A 5,988-nucleotide genomic window follows, 5' to 3' on the forward strand; every position below is an offset into this window, starting at 1 on the left:
TGGAGGCCTAAGAAATCTTTCTCTTGTGGTAAATATCTTCTCCTTAATTGTCTTGCCATTCGCAGTTGGATCTCTATTCCACATGGAATTGACTTTTTTAAGGTGTGAAGTAGGATCAGATGTCTTATTTTCCCATATGAATATCCATTTGTTTTGGACACAATTAATGCAGCTCCTCAATTCACTCAGATTCACCTTGCCTGGAGTCCTCAGCTGATTGCTCTTGGTGAGCTCCTGATGGCTCTCTGGCAGCTGGAGCTGTTGCTTCGTCTACCAGCGCTGCCATTTGTCTCCACCTTCCCCATAGAGAGTGACCATGGCAGCGCTGCGGCCATCACGCTTGTTGCTACGGGGGTACCAGTGGATCTGGCACCCAGGCCCAACCCTAATGGACTCATAGAGTCTCTGGCTTCTCCTGCCACTGCCCCCCTCTAGATAAAATCCAGTGCTATGAGGCATGAGATCTTGGCATGAGTGTCCTAGAGGTGGCCCAAAGGGACCAAGTGATACAGCCTGGAATTGTGGTGGGGTTAATGCTTTCTGAGACAAACTTCGACCAGTGAGGAAGAGAAGATAAGTGAAAACGAGCAGATTAATTCTCCTCTCATCCTTCTTCTGAGAGACTGCTGTGAAGCGTGATGCTTCTGAACAGCCTTGTCTTAAAATGTTCGGCATGACTGAGCATTGAGCAACCAGCTGTGTCTCTTTGTGAAGCTCAGAAATCTATTTGTTTTGCCCTCCTTCCCAGCCTCACTGTCTTCACTTTTTCTGCCCTGCGATTAGATCTCCCAGTAAAGAAATAGCCCTTAAGCTTTTCTCCAGACTCCAGTTTCTTAAAACACCAGACTAAGATAATTATCTTAGTTTTTCCTTTACTCACTTAGCTGCAATGCCTATTGTAGCATAAATGAAGTTTCCCTAAATGCGTCTTTCAAAAGTGTGTATTTTGTTCCACTGATCTGTTTGTGTAGCTTTGCCACCACCACCCACTTTTAAAAATTATCATTATAGTTTATCATATATCCTCAACACTTATTCATCTTCAGGGGATTTGGGATCATAATATAAATTTAATACTTACCTGGATTCAGGTCATCATGAGCAGAAGAGTTTGTGTAAAGTTGGAATAACATTTTCTTTAGGTGTTTGATACAATTTGCCTGAAAACTTTATGGGGCTTGGGATTTTCTTCTGGAAAAAATTGTGAATTACTCTTTCAATTTCTTTAATGGTTAGAGAATATTTCTTATATGCTTATACTTGAGTCAGTTTTGTAAGTTATATTTTTCAGTTTCAATAAGCTGTATTTTTCAAGTTTATGGGTTAAAAGTTCACAATTTCCTTTTATTTTCTTTTCAGGATCTACAGAATTTGGTATTGTTTCCTTTTTCATTCTTAATTGTGCTTACTTTGAATCCTCTCCTTTTTCCTTGATTAAACTTGGGAGAAGTTTGTCAATTTCATTAACATTTTCAAAGAACCAACTTTTGACATTCTCACTCCCATTTATTGTGTATTTTTCTATTTTAATAATATAATTATTTTCTTGTTTCTTTTTTTAGTTGATTTTTTGAGTTTATTATGCAATTTATATTTTAAACTTCTTAAGTTTGATTCTTAGCTCATTAATTAGAGCTTTTATTCTTTCTCATGTGCAAGCAGGTAATGCTATAGATTTCCCTCTAAGAAATGCCTTTGCTGCATCTCATAATTTTGATTATATTTTCCTTATTATTTAAATCCAAATATTTCCTAATTTCCATTAAAATAATCAGTTAAGCAGTACTTCTTTATATGTGTATTTATAATTTTTTATTGAAATCTAATCCAATTGCATCAAAGATTGTTGTTGTATGACACCAAGCCTTTGAAATTCATTAAGGCTAGTTTTATGGCTTAAAACACAGTCTATTTTCATAAATATTCCTCATGTGTTTAAAAAGACTGTACAATTTTGGGTCAATGAACATATGGAGAAATTGCAAGGAACAATTACAAAGTTCTCCATGTTTATTAGCTCAGGCTTGCAAATTTTGTTCAAATTTCCCATATTCTCATTAATTTTTGCTTGCTTTCTGTGTTATGAGTTTAGAATGTCATATCCTTCTGGTAAAGTTAGACTTTTATCTTCATGTAATGAATCTTACTACCTCCAACAGTGATTTTTGCTTTAAAGCATATTTTGTGTACTATTGCTATAGCCAGATGATCTTTATTTGGTTAGTGTTTTCCTGGTATATCCTTTTCCAATTTGACTTTCAGTCTATGTCCTTATGTTTTAAATGTGCATTTTATAAACAAAAAATAGCTGAATTAAAAAAAATCCAGTCAGACAATCTTTGTTTTCTAACTAGAGATGTGAGAACTTTAAAAATACTTTTGCTTGACTATTCATATATTTGGTTTTTTTACTATTTTATTTCATGTTTACTATTTTTCTGTTTTTATCTTTTGTTTCGTCTTTTCTTCTTTCTTCCTTTTTCTTATTCTATTTCCTTCCCTCTTCTTTTGTGGAAATGTTATACACTCAATATTTATTTTTTAAATTATTATTCTTGCCATTAACATGCATATTTAAAGTCTAAAATAATCTATATATTTATTATTCTTCCTAATAATATAAGGATATTAGAATGATCTAGCTGCCCTCACCCACTTATCATATGCTATATGTTTAGTATTTTGGCTTTATTCTGGATACCTTTCACAAATTAGACATTATTGTTATTATTAACCTACATTTACACTAATGTCTTTGCTCACCATTCCTTCTTACCTCTAATACAATCCATTTAGGATCACTTTCTGTCTGGATTATATCTTTTAGCATTTCTTATAATGAGAAACTATTGGTGCTAACTTTCAGGTTCACAACTGCATAAATAATGCCTTTATTTCACTCTCATTCTTGAAAAAAAACTATGAATCTATACTTATATACTTCAAAAGAGACATACTAATACACCATGAATGTGGATACAAAGATTTAGAACATAAAGATATCAATTTTACTCCAAATTCAACACAATTCCTAATTCTACCGAGTTTTGTGTTATTGTTTTGTTTTGTTTTATGGACCTTAACAAGCTGATCCTAAAATGAAGGATTAATTAGAATCCTTCCAATGAAATGGAAGAGTAAAAGGCAAAGAATAGCCAAGTCATTCTTGAAGAAAAACTATGAAATGGAGCCTCTTCCACATACTAAGACTTATGAAGATATAATTAAGATGGTATGGCATTAGTAAAACAACAGAGAGAAAAAAGAGAACAGTGGAAAGAACAGGGTCCAGAAACAGAGCCAAGCACATATAGTAACTTGATATTTAACATTGGTGGTGTTGCAGATCAGTGGGGAAAGATAAGCCATTCAGTAAATGCTGCTGCGATAATGGATATCTATCTGCGGAAAATGAAACTGGATTCCTACCTCACACCATGCCCAAAAATCTGCATCAAGTGGAGGAAAGACCAAATGTACAAAGCAAAACTTTCAGACTTCTAGAATAAAATATAGGAGAATATTTTTGTGCTTTTAGGGTTGGGAAGACTGTGTTATCAAGAAAAAGAAATTCAAACCTTTAGGGAAAAGACTAGGATTCAGTTAGACCACATTAACATTTTAAATGTCCATGTACCGGAAGACATTGTTTTAAAAAGTGAGAGAAAACAAGCCACTGTCTAGAGGAGATATTTGCAATACATATTGTCAACCAGGATTTAATAGAGTATGTGTATCTATCTATATATATAAATGTCTACAAATCAATACAAAAAAAATAAAAGCAATGGATATGAACAAGCACTTTACAAAATAGAAAACACATGAAAAATGTTCAATTTTGTTAGTAATAAAGGAGATGTAAATTAAATTAATTAAATTAAATGTAAATTGGTAAAAATATAGTTTGACAATACAAAAAGCTGGAAAGAATTTGGAAAAATGGGAACTTTCATTTATTTTGAGATTGTACGTCAGTGTAACATATATGTTACGTATGTGTGCACAAGGATATCATATGTGTATACAAAGATATCAGGTATACTAATGAAAACTGGAAACAACCTAAACATCTGTCAATATGAGGATGGAGAAATAAATTTTAGTATAATCATACAATAGGAAAAAATGAATGAATACTAAATGCAATGTGGTATCCCAGATTAGGTTCTGGAACAGAAAAAAGGATATTAATGGAAAAACCGGTGATACCCAAATAAAGTCTGAGTTTAGTTCTTTGTAATGTAACCAATGTTAATTTCTTAGTTTAGACAAAAGTACCATTGCTGTGTGGGATGTTAACACCAGAGAAAGTTGGGAGAATGCTGTACAGGAGGCTCTCCGTACTCTGCAACTTCTCTGTAAGTCTAAAACTATTTCAACATAAAAAGTTTATTTAAAAAATAGAGCTACTAGTATCATTATGGATAAATCTCTCAAGCACGATGTTGAGAAAAGAGCAAGTTGCAGAAGACACATGAAGTGTATAGCCAACTATATGAATTTAGAAGCATTCGATATAATATTGTTTTATTTAATGATACAAATATGTGTAGTATCATTTTAAACATACATATGTGAATGATAAACGCCAATTCTGAAAATTAATTACTTCTTGGAGGTGAAGAACTGGCAAATGATCAGGAAGGTTAATGACAGAATTTAAATTTTATTTGCAGTGTTTGATTTCTTTTTTCTATTATGTTATGTTAATCACCATACATTACATCATTAGTTTCTGATGTAGTGTCCATGATTCATTGTTTGCATGTAACACCCAGTGCTCCATGCAGTACGTGCCCTCCTTAATACCCATCACCAGGCTAACCCATCCCCCCAAACCCCCTCCCCTCTAGAACCCTCAGTTTGTTTCTCAAAGTCCATAGTCTCTCATGGTCCGTCTCCTGCAGTGTTTGATTTCTTAAGTTGGGTGATGTGTACATATGCAGATTTGGTTATAAAATTTTCCCTTTAAATTATTTGAAATATTTGATTAAAAAAAAGCCAGTTCCTCTGTTTCTCTAAAAGGAAGAAAGGAAGGGAGAGAAAGAAGGTAGAAAGAAGGGAAGGCAGGAGGGAAGAAAAAAGAAGAAAGAGGAAGGCAGTATTAAATATAAGGAGGTTTTAAAAATACTGCTTCCTAAATGATTTGAAAGTCTTACTGAGAACAGGTTTTAACAATCTCTTGTAGTGGTCTTTAAGGATTGGAGTTTGAAGCACATTTAGGGTAAGCCATCTGAGTCAGAATCTCAAGGAAGCTGGCATAAAAGTTTAATCCCTAGGCCCAAGATCCCAAGAGATTTGAGTTCAAGTAGGACGCAGGAACTCAAACTTTCATCAAACTCTCTGTTTTCTACCATTTAAAGTATGTCTGTATGGGTAAACTGATTTGGTTTATTTCAGCCATGTATCAATTCCAAAAATTTCTTATTTGCATATATACATACACATATATATACTTTATGTGAGTATGAATATATGTATATATGAGTTATAGGTTGTGTAAATTAATAAATGGTTTCAGCCCAGAGATAATTTGACCAAGAGATTAGCTAACTTGGTAGATAACCCATAAAAGTTTTTAACCATTTTTGTACTATGGACCCTTTGACAGTCTGGTAAAGTTTTCAGAATAGTGCATTGGAATAAAATAAATTGCATAAGATTATAAAAGAAACCCCATTATATTGAAATGTCATTACAAATTATTAAAATAAATGGATTTGTGGCATATTATTGCCTGCGTCTTTATTAAGGCATTGGAAAACATGATATATATACCACAGATACAATAACTCATAATTCGAAAATAGTGGCAGCAAAGTCACAAATAAAGCTTATACTATTATGGTTTTCTGTCCAAGTTCATAGTTAAAGGAAATGCTAAGTTTCAATTAGACGTTTGTGAAAATAGTAATAGTCTATAGATAAGGGTCAGGACTATGATGAGGTGAGCGAAGCAATCACACTTGGTGGCAGAACTTAACG

This window comes from Phoca vitulina, unplaced genomic scaffold (assembly GCF_004348235.1).
Source record: "Phoca vitulina isolate PV1807 unplaced genomic scaffold, GSC_HSeal_1.0 scaffold11, whole genome shotgun sequence".
Lineage (NCBI taxonomy): Eukaryota > Metazoa > Chordata > Mammalia > Carnivora > Phocidae > Phoca > Phoca vitulina.